This window comes from Silene latifolia, chromosome 3, assembly GCF_048544455.1.
Source record: "Silene latifolia isolate original U9 population chromosome 3, ASM4854445v1, whole genome shotgun sequence".
Lineage (NCBI taxonomy): Eukaryota > Viridiplantae > Streptophyta > Magnoliopsida > Caryophyllales > Caryophyllaceae > Silene > Silene latifolia.
Genome location: NC_133528.1, coordinates 113,564,954 through 113,581,423, shown reverse-complemented (window position 1 = coordinate 113,581,423; position 16,470 = coordinate 113,564,954).

The following is a 16,470-nucleotide window of genomic DNA, read 5'->3' as shown; positions in this document are numbered from 1 at the left end:
CTCACTAAACCATTAAGACAAGATAAGCATGAAGGGCATGTTAATTCCATGGGAATTAAACGTGTTCCTAAGTTGTAGTACTCTTTTATGGATTAGATTCATTTTCTTTTGTACTCTATACAACATCATCGTTTTGATATTTATATATATTTTGTTTTTCATGTGGAATTGTACGACAATTTTGAACACCACAAAGTGAACTGAACAAACATTATATTTCTAGTCCTTAATTGCCCACATGAGCTGATAAACTCGCAATTATTTTGTGACGTTGGTTGATGGTGGGTTCAACAAGCCATAAGTCAAACGGTTGACCGACCAATCACGGAGGGCGAGTTATACGGATATCTCGTAGGACACAATTGTGACATCGACGTGGAGTCCTAAATGTTTTATAACATTCGGTGCCCGGTCGTGGATAGGACTTCCATGGTGATCCTAAGAGTCGATTCTTTTGACTATCGATTGTCTCTTGAGACTAAGGCCGATTTTGGGTGACTTTGGTTTCTTTCTCACGGTCATCCGTAACGGGGACCAAGTAGATTTTTTCTGGTCATTTCATGCTTTGTGCTTATATCGGAAGGAGTCGAGTTGAAGGAAATATTCAGCCTTTATCGGTGCTCGATATTTCTCGGGGCCACTCGAGGAGTCAGAATCGAAATGCATGGCCATGCTCGGATACGGATTCGTTTTATCGGTTAAGTTACTCTTTAGTCGGGAAACCACTCTAGATACGGATCGATTGTAAAATACGACCTTTGCGGATCCGGATCTGCAAATTGTTTTACATTGAGTGGGAGAAATTTTAAATGAATATGAGAATCGGTTATCGCACGTACACTTGTACGGACAAGTGGGAGTTTGTTGGAGCTGTGTCCTCCGATTAGTGTGGATAACGTCATTGCACATACACTTGTACGGACAAGTGGGAGCTTGTTAAGGGCCGGTGTCCTTTACGATTAGTGCAAGGACTTATAAATCTCTAAAAGGATCAAAGGGGTATACTTTTGGTATTATTATCGGTTGATCCACGTTTATCAATAACGGTTGGCTTGCTAGATAAGTTTGACGTTATTGTCATTCTGATGGCGGTGATCAACGGTCCCTAAAAGTCACACCTATAGGATACGTTTGAGAGATGTGACAGTATGAAAATACAGTCATGTTGATGCCAAATTTGACTAATCAGTTAGTCGGAGTTATTGACTAGTAATTAGTCAAACGCGATGTTGAGATAATTATTTAATACGGATTAAATAATAATGGCTAAGGCGAATTAAGCAGTTAATTCGTAAATTAAATATAAACGATTTATATTTAATTAATGTATATTGAATTTATTTAATTATACAATATTGTCTTTGTCGGACATGTATTAATATATCGACTGAGTCATGTCACTAGTTGATACGTTAATAACCGATAACCGATGACGATTTATAATTGAAAACCCGTCATATACATTTTAGTAATTTCGAGCTGAACTACGAGTTAGAATAAGGAGGAAGTGAAAGCCCACTCCCTCCCCTTGGGCTCTCGGTTTGGCCGAACAAGACAAAAGGAGAGAGCCTCTCTCCTTTTGACCTAAGCAATTCATTTGTCTCAGAAATTAGGGTTTCGGAGCATTCTTCTCTGAAATTTCTAGATCTCACATCGAATAACCTCACAATAGCTCTCTCGATATTGCAAGTCAATTAGAGAGCATTTCTAGCACAAGGGCATAGTCTCAGACGGTCTTGGGTGCAACGATTAGGAGGAAATCTCTGTTGATTTCTGTTCTTTACGCCGCACATCAAAGGACCCGAGGTTGATTCTTAATCTTTATCGTTTTCTATTGTATTTCGTTTATGACCATAAATCGGATGTTATATTTACGTTATAATCCTTAAAATTAAGGGAATTTTACGGATATTTCCTTACAGAAAGTTATGGCGATTTTAGCTTGAATTTTTGTTGAAAATGGTGATTTTTGTTTTGGGAAAGCTTTAGACATCAAAGAAGGTGAAGTTAGGTGAGAAAAACAGAAAAAAAAAAGAAAGAGGAAGGGAGGTGCCGCGGGAAAGGAAGGAAGAAAGGAAAGGGAGCGGGTTTTTAGTCGGGATTTTACGAGTCGGTTTTGGCTCGATTCGATAATAATTAGAACCGCTTGTCAAATGCAAATTCCGACAAGACCAAAGTTCTTAAACACGAGATTACAAGAAAATTGAATACTCATACGACCCATTTCCAAAATCGTTTACCCAATTTTCAAAAGAGTTGTAATTTTTTCCCGATATGCCCATTTTTCGAAATAAAAAGTTTTTACACGGTTTAAACTATTTTTAAACATTTCGAAACTATCAAAATAAATACTTTACTTCAAAATATAATAAAATTATATTTCTTTGAATTATTTTTACTTTAAATACATTAATATCAAATTTTATTTGATTACTAAATTATTTTCGAAATATATTAACGGTCCGAAATTACGGGGCGTTACAACCTTGGTTCCAGGCCATTCTAGATTTCAAGGTCAATGGTACATATCCACCAGATATGGATAAGAGGGGACAATGCGTCATACGACTACTTGCCTCTCAATACCTCCTCATGCAGGGAGAGTTGTACAAAAGAACACTTCTTGCTGTCGTCTTGCGTTGCCTTGATCATTTACAGGCACAAAAAATAATGTAAGAAGTTCATGATGGAGAATGCGGTCCTCACATGAGTGGACCTATGATGGCAAAGAAGATTACGCGTCTAGGGTATTATTGGACGACAATGGAGTCAGATTGCATCAAATATGTCAGACATTGCCATAACTGCCAGATCTTCGGGAATGTGCAACATGTCCCTCCCTCAATGCTATATACCATGACATCTCCTTGGCCATTTTTTTCTTGGGGAATAGACATCATCGGGAAAATCACTCCAGCTGGGACAGGAGGTCACTGTTTCATTTTAGTAGCCATAGATTATTTTACTAAATGGGTCGAAATAGCATCTTACACCAGCCTTACAGCCAAACATGTGGCAAAGTTCATACAAACCAATCTCATCTGTCGATATGGTTTCCCACATGAAATCATCAGTGACAATGAATCACATTTTCAGGCCGAAGCTGCACAATTGCTAACCAAATATAAGATCAAGCATCACCATTCCTCGCCATACAGACCTCAAACTAATGGCGCAGTGGAGGCAGCTAACAAGAATGTCGTCACAATCCTCAATAAAATGATCGACAATTGAAACGGTACTACCCTTAGAAATAGGATAAAACGCGCCTTGCGTGACCCACGTACCGCTCATACGACATGAAATAAAACCGGCCCCTGGCCCGCTAAAAGTTAATGGCATTTCGCTCTTGCGTTTTGACATTTTGACATCCTCATATCATCAAATAAACTGAATTGTATTTCTTTAGGAGTAAGTAAAGCACATGCTTATTTTCTAGGTTCATTACAAGCTCTTGCTTCGAACATTTATTCTTTTACATTTTCTCGAACTACGTACATGGTTTGATTTCATTTTTTCTAATGAATACGTAGGCAATCCCTCACAGGATACAACCTGTCTTTCAAGATGTAAATAGAAGGACATTTGCATGTTGCGTTTGAAATTCGACAAGAATAAATAAAGGAAATTTATGAAAGGTTCTTAACTAATAAATCTTTTATTCATTGTTCCATAAATAATAATAATACGCCAAATACATATAAATTCAAATGCTGAAATTTAAAAAGCTAGGCTAGGATTCTAAAACCCCGCCGTTTATTACAATTCAAATAATAATAAATAATACTATTATGGAAAGACTAAGGTTAATCTTCCGTTTCCCCCTTGCCTTTGTCACCCTTGTCATATTTCTTGTCTCGACCACGAGCGGGGCGCTCTTGCGTTATCTCCGACCTAATCACCAACGGTCGTTCTCGCGGTCTAACATTCCCATTTCGATCCACCACCATATTCTTAGCAGGAGCATTCTTTGGTTTCTTCGACGGACGAACAACCCGATATCCGGCCTCTTCTTCCTCCTCAGTCAAGTACCTTTGGTTCTCCTTCGCCACTTCGCGGATTTTGTAGTCTACAGACTCGTGCTTCCTTAGCTTCTCACGCTCCTCGGGAGTGCTAGCTTTCCTCCACTGAAGATATGAGTCCGATACCCGCAATGAACCAATCGGGACAGGTATGAACCACATATTCCTTTGGGCCCAGCGAATAGCCCACTCTCAACAAGACTCTGTAGTATGCACCAAGGCAGTTTGAGGGATAGTGTCTAGCTTCGGGATTTTCTGTTTTAAGCCAACCTGCCTCATCAATCTCTCCGGAAAAGTATAGACCATGAATTCCAAGCCAGGAAAGCGAATGGACCGTGTCAGATCCAAACATGATACTCCAGTCACCGATCTGAGATGCCACCATGGCACTATCCACCTGATCAAGGGCCTACCTTCACTCTTCAGTTTATTTTCCCAATAATCGCATACTCGAGTGAAGTCCACCATGTATAGTCTCGTTCTCATCGCAATTGACCGAGAGCGGTATCCTGCCACATCAACTGGGGGCTCGATCAAACACAGTCTCTCCATCAGCCAAATCTGCAAAGAAAAGGAGACGGGAGTCAATCCCAACACCGGCCGAAAAGAAAAAAAAAAGAAAAAAAGAAAGAAAAAAGAAAAAAAAGCAAAAATAATAAAAACGGCCAAATAGGACAAAAGACTGGTTCTTATCTGTAAAATAATAGGACTCCCAAGATAAGGATTCTCGTTGTTCACCTTCCTATTATCCAATCCTAGGATGATCTCCCCTAGAATTGACACGGCTGTCGCAACCCTATCAAAAATAAAACCAACCGGCTCTAACTAATGCAGCAGAGGCAAGTCGGGTATCGTATCCACAGGGAGGCGATTACTATCTACTCGCTACTCGGTCTGTCTATGGTAACACAATGGGGGGTTTGAGTTGTTTTTACTAAACTAACAAACTGAAACTAAATAGCAAGGACTGAAATAAGAGATTAATCAGATAGAGAGAAATATGCCAGGATGTCGGTTCACCATGATATTACACAAATCAGCTAAAGGTAGGTCATTCGGTCTGATGTGAGAAGGGTAAAGGAAAGGTCCTTTCGGTCCGCTATCCGCCCTAAAATACTACTAACTTAGCTCTCGCCCTCATTAGTGTAGTCTATTGTTCATAACAGGTATGCTCATTCCAATCTCTCGATCTAGGTCTAAATTTAACCAGTTTAATTACTTCAGTTGCATACATTCAACCTAATAACTACAGTTATATTGCTATCAAACAATTCTCACAACAAAACCTACTTAACCAATTAAAGCATCATCGTTTTACTATCATGGCTCCCCTAATCCTAGCATTAAGGGATTAGTTACTCATACAAACTAATAAAACAATAACGAAAGAGAAAGTAAGAACAAACATAATAAAAAGAGATGTGCAAAAGAGAAATAGATTAAATAGAAGGAGAGTAAGAGAAAGATTACATATAACGAGATCCGGAAAAATAGAAGAACAAAGTAACGTTGAACAGGTAAGAGTTTTCTGGTGGAAAGAATTGATAATCTAAACCTAATGACGTCTCTCCTATTTATAGAAAAGATAATTATTTGACCTAAGATACATAACAAGATACGAAAATCTTGCGTCTAATAATTAGTTACTCGATCAAGCATATTAGAACCACTCGATCAAGCAACTTCCTGCAAAAACCTCTCGATCGAGGAACAAAATTACTCGATCGAGGAGCACCAAGATAACACCTCTCGATGGAACAAGGAAACCATTCGATCGAGTACTGTTCCCCATCTAAAAGGTTTTGATCGAGTAAAATGGTCAGCGAAAGCTCTCGATCGATCAACTTCCACTGCACTAGCTCATTGCTTCGTTGATTTAGCTTCCGAGACCACTTCACGCATCCCAAGGCAGTAGTAATTCCGCTCCAAATCCACTCATCTCCTAAATCCAAGCTAAACGGACAATAAAAGGCTCGATTCTGCTTCTTTCAGGTCCATTCCTGTAAATAAAGCCAAACGAACCGAAGTAGAATATTCGGGGCATTTCGTAGCATGAAACTACGGGAATCGCATAAGAATGCGTGCAAATAAGACTTAAAAAGGCTATATAAAATGCACGTATCAAATCTCCCCAAACCAAACCTTTTCTTGTCCCCAAGCAAATATATGCAACTAACTAAAGGAACGGAATAAAAACTTAGAGCTCGCTACAAATTGTCCACTTAAACCGGTTTAAAACAAACAAACTGACACTTATAGCAAGAACTGTCAAATGTAAACGAGTTGTAAGATGTTTATAATACAGCTGAACTTTCGACCTTGCAAGACCTTTAAAAATGGACTCTCACGGGTCACTCTTCTCTCATGAAGCAAAGGGTAAGCATATGAATTGTAAGAGAGGAAGAAATATAGTCTCTCACCTAAACTACTACCCACATAAACATCCATGCAATATAGTATGATAGACAATTCTAGCTACCGTACACATACATTCCAACCAAACAAGGTCATGTCACAGCCGAGGGCTTACAAAAGTATGGAAAAGTGAGGCAATGGGTAAGAAAAGGCAAAACATTTTGGAAATGTGAGGGTAATGAGTCAAGCTAGCGACCTAACAAAACCAAGTAAAACCGCATCCTCGTCTAAACCATCTCGAAACTGAAGCACAAATGCCTTAATCGGCATACAAACTCACTAAGCCATACAAAATCAACTCCTCAAAAGATAAAGATAATACATAGGAGCAAAACCGACTTTTATTAAATCTTTTTTTTTCTTTCATTTTTCTTTTCTTCTTTCGGTTTTTTTCATTTTTCTGTCTCTTTTTTTTTCAGCGTCCTTTTTTCATCATCCTTCTTTTTTTTTCTGCCAACTCTGAATCATCAAATACAAACCAAACTTGGCTCAATAAACAAAATACCACAAAACAATCACTAAACTAGCTTGACAAGGTAGGCTAAATTTGGATGTAGTTAAGGGTCAAAAGGCAAATTTGGCTAAATGTGGAGTTTATGGGTAAAAATGGAAGAAAAGGGAATGTAAGCATCTCCCTGCATGTGACACTAAACACTAACCCGAATGTATGTAGGCAAAAAGCAATTGAATTTCATATACATGCAAATTAATGATACATGCTATGCAAGGAGTATACTACTCACAATCCTACATGAACTTGTCATAAATGACACCAGTTTATAAGGCACTAAAATTTAGAAATTATAAGTAGTTTGCCAAAATATCAGGTCAAGTCTATTCGTTTAGGTAGGTATAAACCAAAAACTCGTAGATTATGCAAATGACAAAGCTAAGATATCAATTTTTCGCAAGGCTTAAGCAAAAAGGACCAAAAGTAGTGCAATTTCATCATTGAAATCCACCGTTCAGACACAACCTATATGCAAAAATAAACGTGAATTTTTTGATTTTTTCGAAATTTTCAAATTTTTTGATTTTTATGAGATTTTTGAATTTTTGAAATCAAAATAAACAATGCATGCAAAAATTAAACGTGCTAACTGAAATGCAATAAAAACAACATGCAGACACAGATATGGATGCATACCTTCCTCAAACCAAACCGTACAATGCCCTCATTGTACCCAAAAATAGGGAAAGGAAATGCAAACTGAGAAGAAGATTAAAGCTGCAGAAAACTCACAAGAACACGCGAAGTAGGGACCTCCCCAAACCAGCCAGCAACAAGGGAGGTCGCTAATAGCTTCATAGCAACATCATTGGAAGCGAATCCAAACAACGAACTTGTTGGTACTCGATCGAGAAGATATAGTACTCGATTGAGTACATTGGGCTGCAAAAGTGGTCGATCGAGTAAACAAAGGTACTCAATCGAGTGGTCGTCATCTGCGGGTCCTCGATCGAGAGTATAAAATGTTCGATCAATAGAGTAAAGTGCTCGATCAAGAGAATAGAATACTCGATCGAGCTCCTTAAGCTTGAACTCCTAGACGACCCTTGGAGCACCTGCAAACGCGCAATAAACGACCACAAATACGACCAAAAACCAAGTCTAAATTGTTTACAGTCTATGGTCTAAAAACCAATTAAACACACAACAAAACTGAAATGTTCGGAAATCAACTGAAAAGTTCTAAACTCCGGGTTGCCTCCGGGACAGCGCTGGTTTCAAATAGGTCCCGCACGACCTCTTTTTGTCATCACCTCAATTGCTCCAGTTGGTCACAATCAAAGCAGCTCAAAGCTCTTAGCAAACGATCATAAATCTGCGCATGTGCTACACAAAAGCATAAGTAGCACCATTATACAAAAGGAGCATATAAAAGCAATATGAGGTACCGTCTCAACCTAACAAATTTACGATGACAAATATGGTAAAACATTATTAACTTATTTGTCCAACCGGGAGAGGGTGGAGCATCAAAACAGAAAGCAGAAGTCACATGAGGTAGTTTACCTTCCGCCACACCAATAATCATGAAGTTATCGTTAATTACCTCAGATTGGTCGGGAGATCGGCTACTCCAAACGTCGGAATCAGTAACAAAAGAGTATATTACCTCCATCGTGCTAGGAGCAATTACTGACTCAGCTACCATCTCATTCCCCTCCTTTATGGGTTATATCCCGTATATTGCAGCCTCTAAAGCATCCAGCTCGGTTTTCCAAATGGTAGATTCACCATAACCATTGTATTCTTTTATATCGTCATCCGAAACGGACCTAGATGACATAGCATAGCTATCCGTGACCAATGTATTCGATCGAGCAAAAATTGTACTCGATCGAGAGCTTTTCTGGTGAATAGTGCTCGATCGATCACATATAACTGCTCGATCGAGTGGCTCCTCATGCAAAGTGTTCGATCGAATGTTGAATTATGTTCGATCGAGCCCTGTAGCTAGTTCGATCGAATTTTTGTTGTTGTACAATGCAGAAGTCTTCGTATGATGCTTTGTTTTCAGATAAATCTTCGGATTCCGAGTCATACATAACATCATCGTCAATAGGCAACTCAGGTCTTTCATAGGAAAAACCGCTTCCGGTACATGTAGCATATACCGTCTCTGAGTGCCTAAATTCTAACTCGGCGGCTAATTGAGCTATTTGAGACTCAAATTCCTTGATATGAGCCTCTCTAAATTTATCATTCTCTTGCATTTGAAGTGCAAGTGTCTTCACCAAAGACTTCAATTCAGCAATCTCTTCTTTCTGTTTGTCAGGAGGAGGAGCTTGTTGTTGCGGTGGCCAAACAAATGGAGGCTTTTGATAGCCTCGTTGCTGAAGCGGATGTGGTGGCACATATGTAAAGGAATGACTAGCTTGTCTACGCTGCCTAAACGCATAGACTTCGTCGTTCTCCGCCAAGCAAATAGCAGCATTGTGCCCAGCAGCACCACATCTCTCACAGTAGACCACCTGTTGTGGAATAGGATGGAACATAGGTGGAAGGTCAAAGGTACTCAAGCCTTCCCTTTGATGATCTTTCTCCTATACCTGTCTAGGTAGGACCTGTAGGACCTATCAAAACAGAACTAGAAGAAAAGGTAAGAACTGCCTCAAGGAATAAATTCCTTGAGGTTAAAGACAGACAAAAATAAAGCAAGCAAATAAAATAGTTGCCTCCTCGGCAACGGCGCCAAAATTTAACACGGCTGTTGTAACACCCCCACACTCCAAGTGCCTTACCAGGACCACTCAGGTATAAGGATGCCACCATCTCGGTTACCCGAGGCATGATATTCATAAGACAATAACGAAACAACTTTAAAAGTAAATAAAGTTTAAAGTGATTACATAGCAATACCAAACTGATAAAAAGAAATACAAGATCCTCAGACGGTCTACTGCTAAAACTATCAAAGCTATAAAACATCGTCTGACACAGCGGAAGACTTCTAACTGCCACGTGATGACTCATCCCAGCTATCCCATACGCATCACATCATACCTGCTCAATAACTGCTCACCACCCCCGAATGGATCACCACAGTTTTTAAAACATTTAAACGGGGTCAGTACTAATCACACAAATCAATATATATATCAAAAATAAGATAAACAGACAGCTTAACTGTCATACACAGACAATCACGCCAAATCCAATCATCTCAATCACGACGTCCACTTTGGACCACCACGCCCGATGGGGGACCGCAGCCGTACCCACCAAATCCCCGCTCCACATAGTGAGCGATAACCCTGTCCATTAATGTGCACATCCCTTCTGTGGCGGGTTCCACAGAAGCCGAAACTAGGGCGTGAAGCCACTCCCGCAAGTGACCTCACTCAGCCGAGGCCACGCCTCGCGAACCATAGACAACGATCACAATCACAATCACATTCACAATACAATTACTATATCAAATAACCAATCACAACACATCAACCATCATCCCATTATGGGACTAATACTGAGTAGGAAATCCTACCTGGAACAGCAACACAATCAGATGGTCTCAACAGCTGTATAAAAAAGCCTCTTCTACAAATCCTTCTCCTATCATACATACACATAGTCACTACCAATCATTATCTACAACAAAACCCCCAATCCCAAAAATTAGGGTTTAACGAAACTTGACGAAATACTATAAAATTGGTATGTAGATCTTACCCTCGACGCAAGGATCACAAAGGTATAAAGAACGATGGAATTCGACCTCTCAAGCTCCGGGATTTGTCAACAACACGGATGAATGCGAAGAACGTAACTTGAATCTCCCTTTTAATATTATTAGGTTTGTAAAAGTGTATTATAAAAGTGACGGAAAGATTTATATATTAATCCGTGTTATTAACAAAACCCGTCGAATTATCACCCGCTAACCGAGCTACTCGATCGAGTTGCTAAGGTACTCGATCGAGTGCCCCCTTACTCGATCGAGTATCCTAGTTACTCGATCGAGTACCCAACAGGTCAGAAACTATTTTAAAACGCAACTCACCCTTACTCGACAGAGTAAGGCCTACTCGATAGAGTACCCAAAGACTCATAAATACGGAGTATTACAGTCTTCCCTCCTTAAAAAGAACTTCGTCCCCGAAGTTCAACCCATACATAAAAACAAACATACTAACTCGGTCAAGACGTAACAAAGCTACTAAGAACTCAAAACAAAACCCCAACTTACAGAACATGAAACCATGAACTCTTAACACCAACTCTACCAACTATTCCTACCTCCACACCTCGCTCACGATGTCGTATCAACTACATCATAAACTCTCCCAACACTAACTCCATACATAACCAACTACATAAACATCAAACGGAATATTACATTCTACCACCCTTAAAAGGAACTTCGTCCTCGAAGTTTACTCACACTCATAACCTCATCATCCAACTGTCAACACTATCGAAGTATTCTCGCATTCCTAACATCGAGCTACTACAAGCACGTCCATGACCTTTTAACACTATCAACCACAACATATAAAAATCCATATCTTATGCTACACCAACACTCTACTTCCAAATATACTACCATATGTACAACCATCAAAATCTCTTTTATCGCATCCTACTCCTCTTAAGATAAATGTTACGTCCTCGTAACTCACTAATACTAAATCCTAGATATATCTTTTCATTATCCTCATCACCACCGCATGTCAAAGATAACCACCTAGAACCTAAACACTCGCCATGCACATATCCAAGGCTCTCTTACTTAAACAACTCTCATACTTCACTTCACTCGTCACACCACCTAACCTATACCACAAAATCCTTAACTTAATCCAAAACTTCACTTATTCCCTATTACCGCCACATACACACCTCTCTATATAAACTACATAAAACTCTTATCGTCAAAAGCATAACTCACGATCCACACTTGTTACGTACACTCACACTAGATCCTCAAGTTCTTTTCTTTATTACTGCAAAACTCATACAAAACTTAACATGACACTAATTCCCAACACCCTACACTCACTGTCCCAAAATCTGATTATGAACCACCTGCAGTGTCCAGATCAATACAACACATGTTCCACCGATCACTTACCATGACTATGTCTAAAGCCTCATCTTAAAACAAGATCAAAAGTACTGTAACAACTTCTGACGACTGTGTCCCATCAACAGAATGGCACTATACCATGACAACAACGAAAACACATACAACTCTCTTCATATCATACTCTACTCTCATACCAAAACTGAACTGGTAAGAAACATCAATAAACAAGACAACTGTCTATCTGCACCAACTGAAACTCGCAGGGAGCAACATCAAACAAAACAACATTCTATGTATAACTGGTATGTACTTTCGAAACTCGAATCATAAACATCCTGCCTACTCCACCACATCCGGTGACGGCATCACAACACCGCCACCAATAGCCACACCACAGTGCGAAAATACCCGCATCACAACACTAAATATCGTGCCCGGATCACCACCCGAGGCACCCCAACCACATCGATAGTCATCACAACTTACACAATCCCATAAGTACTGGCTCAACATAACTTCTCGAACAAGAAAAACTTACTCAAATCCACTTTACTAAATCACAAGCAACATATTATATGAATTAAACAGATAATAACCTCGTGAATATCATCCTCTTACCATATCACAGTTTGACATGTATCATGAATACATACAAGTATAGCCATCATGCCGATCACTCAAATTATTACCTTTTTGAATATCATTCAATTAGATTAGCGTACTCAACATGCATTACAGAACATTCAAATAACAACTTTATGATAATCACACCATACCACGTCTTGTGAGGTCAAAACCTCACACAAACATTTATATATCACGGACCGTAATCACATCCAACCAGTCAATCCTGATCACGTAAGTTACCACTCAACAAAGGTTACCTGTTGTTCGAGCTTAACTCGCATGCCCCTCATCACATTCTTCCATTCGCATCACCAAAGACCTTCGCCATACATAACCATACAACTAACACTCATTATGAGAAACCACCTCCTAAGACTATGTCTTATACTTCCTGACAACCATACTTTTATCAATTCAGTCTTTACAAAATCAGCCTCTTTAGAATTGCCACTTTTCTAATATACCCTCACCCTTAACCACTAGTCGAGACCATAACACTACCACTTTGTCCTGGACATCAAACCTCTTCACTCATCTCTAAACATCATGATTTCTTTTCTATCTTTGGTTAACATCCCAAACAACGAACATCGAATCCATGAACAAAATTACCTCAACATTCTTCCCAATATTTTCCTTAATTGAATCATCATCCATTTCTCCACCAAAATCTCATATCATGCAGATATTCTACTAACTTCTTACTTTCCTTAATTTCTCGAAACACATTATTAATCATGTTGTCCTGAAGCTCCCATATAACCATTAACTAACATCCTCATGATAATATCACACATTTCGATGATTCCTTACCTTTATATCACATAACTCCGGTGAAAATTTTCCTTAGCTTACTTTTTACTCTCCTCATGCTTTTCTTTTTACACTCGACTAAAGCAATTGACCATTCAACTCCTTATTACTTCTTCCTAACTTTTTAGTGCTCCGATCACCTTCTCATTGCTCCAAAATTCCAATCCCATTATTTCTTATCGATATTATCTCACTCTTCCTTACCATGTGTCCCCTCTCATCACTCCACTCACTCACACTTGTCGTTAATTTGTCCATAAAAATCAACATTTAAAGTTCAAACAATTACATCTCTAGAAATCATTTTAACCGTAAATTGCCCAAGGAAATCACACATTAGTTTCGTCTCTCGATAACACAAATTTCCAAACTCAGTCACTATCTGCAAATCCACGTCGCGACATGTCTCCATTAAGTTCACTATAAACCACTCTTCTCAATTCCTCTAAAACAACCTTTCATTACATATATTCTTACTCAACACTATTTCTAACCATCTCCTTCCATAATTCGTTATACATCTCAGGTTGCTACTATCCACATCCTTTCTTTCAATTTTTTTTTTCATTCTCACGTTCCTTAAACTTACATCACTCTTTGCCCACATTCACTTACTCTTACATTACTCAACACACAATCATATCACTCATCCCGTCTCACAAAACATGCTCTATGCCTCAATTAAGCCATACCAATCTCCCTTTTCTTTTTCCACTATCTATCACAACACATAGAACTCATGTCCTCCCACGAACTCCTACTCACCACAAAGCCACTCACTACACCATAAGATTGGGTAACTTACGCATCAGGATCAACATACATGTAAAACAATGCATAAAGAATTAAAATAACATCTTTGAATTAAACATAATATGCAACGAAGTCAAAAGATAAGCATATGACCCAAAACAGGGGTCACTAGATCGAGTACAAGCCACTCGATCGAGTAAGGGACTTACTCGATCGAGTAGGTGAAGATCAGAAGCACGTAAAACAAATCACCAGGGCTACTCGATCGAGTAACTAACGTACTCGATCGAGTTCCCCCTTACTCGATCGAGTACCAAGGCTACTCGATCGAGTACCCCAATTCTCAGCACTGTCCAGTTTTCGTAAAACAGTCATAACTCACTCATTACTTGGTCGTTTTGGGCGTGTGACCTATCGTTAGAATCGTAAAAGGACAAGCTATCACCTCCAATTGGAATCACATCAAAATCATTTATGCATCTCAAGTTATAACAGTTTAAAGACAACCTCTTTATAAACGAAAAACACAACTATTGATTTTTACTTCCCAAACGACTTAAACAACAACAAGGTAGACAAAACGACTCAGTACTCATAAAACCAGTATTGCTAATCTCATGTTACCATCTTCAAAAATCAAGCAACAACATCCATCATGCACATATATTATTTAACTCATTAGTCATGTACTAACCGCATACTTTAAATTTTATAACTTTTCGTAACACAAAAGATTCTCATACATTACAAATCCTATTTCCATGTTACTAATACAACAACATTACAAATACACTTCGTCACCTAAACATATTCATAATCACAAAATTCATATTCTCATAATTGCTACTTCATCTTTTCCAATCAATTCATCCATTTCCAACACATTACTCATCATTCTCATACACTTTTCTAACAATTCTAACCAACATTGTAAACCAACTATCATGCAACATGCTTTCAATCAACAACATATGAAATCACATCATCACCATCTTTTCTACACATTCCCCACTCTCAACATACATACATCCACTGATTCATGCCACACATCACTACATAGGTACACAATACACAAGGTAAACACATAGCGATCCCGACTCATATCCCATAGTGACCGGTTCAAAATTGTAGGGCGAGTTCGCGACTTTAGGACGTCTCCCAAGTCTTTGCATTAGCTCCTACAACCTTTACCCCGGGTTCATTTTAATTGACTCCCTATATTCATTGGATTCATTGGTTACAGGTTTCAGGATCGTCTCTCTGATACCATTTGTAACACCCCCCACACTCCAAGTGCCTTACCAAGACCACTCAGGTATAAGGATGCCACCATCTCGGTTACCCGAGGCATGATATTCATAAGACAATAACGAAACAACTTTAAAAGTAAATAAAGTTTAAAGTGATTACATAGCAATACCAAACTGATAAAAAGAAATACAAGATCCTCAGACGGTCTACTGCTAAAACTATCAAAGCTATAAAACATCGTCTGACACAGCGGAAGACTTCTAACTGCCACGTGATGACTCATCCCAGCTATCCCATACGCATCACATCATACCTGCTCAATAACTGCTCACCACCCCCGAATGGATCACCACAGTTTTTAAAACATTTAAACGGGGTCAGTACTAATCACACAACTCAATATATATCAACAATAAGATAAACAGACAGCTTAACTGTCATACACACACAATCACGCCAAATCCAATCATCTCAATCACTGACTGTCCACTGGACCAGCCCTGCCAGTGGGGGACCGCAGCCGTACCCACCAAATCCCCGCTCCACATAGTGAGCGATAACCCTGTCCATTAATGTGCACATCCCTTCTGTGGCGGGTTCCACAGAAGGCGAAACTAGGGCGTGAAGCCACTCCCGCAAGTGACCTCACTCAGCCGAGGCCACGCCTCGCGAACCATAGACAACGATCACAATCACAATCACATTCACAATACAATTACTATATCAAACAACCAATCACAACACATCAACCATCATCCCATTATGGGACTAATACTGAGTAGGAAATCCTACCCGAACAAAGAACACAATCGACGGTCTCAACAAATTTGTATAAAAAGCCTCTTCTACAAATCCTTCTCCTATCATACATATACATAGTCACTACCAATCATTATCTACAACAAAACCCCCAATCCCAAAAATTAGGGTTTAATGAAACTTGACGAAATACTATAAAATTGGTATGTAGATCTTACCCTCGACGCAAGGATCACAAAGGTATAAAGAACGATGGAATCCGACCTCTCAAGCTCCGGGATTTGTCAACAACACGG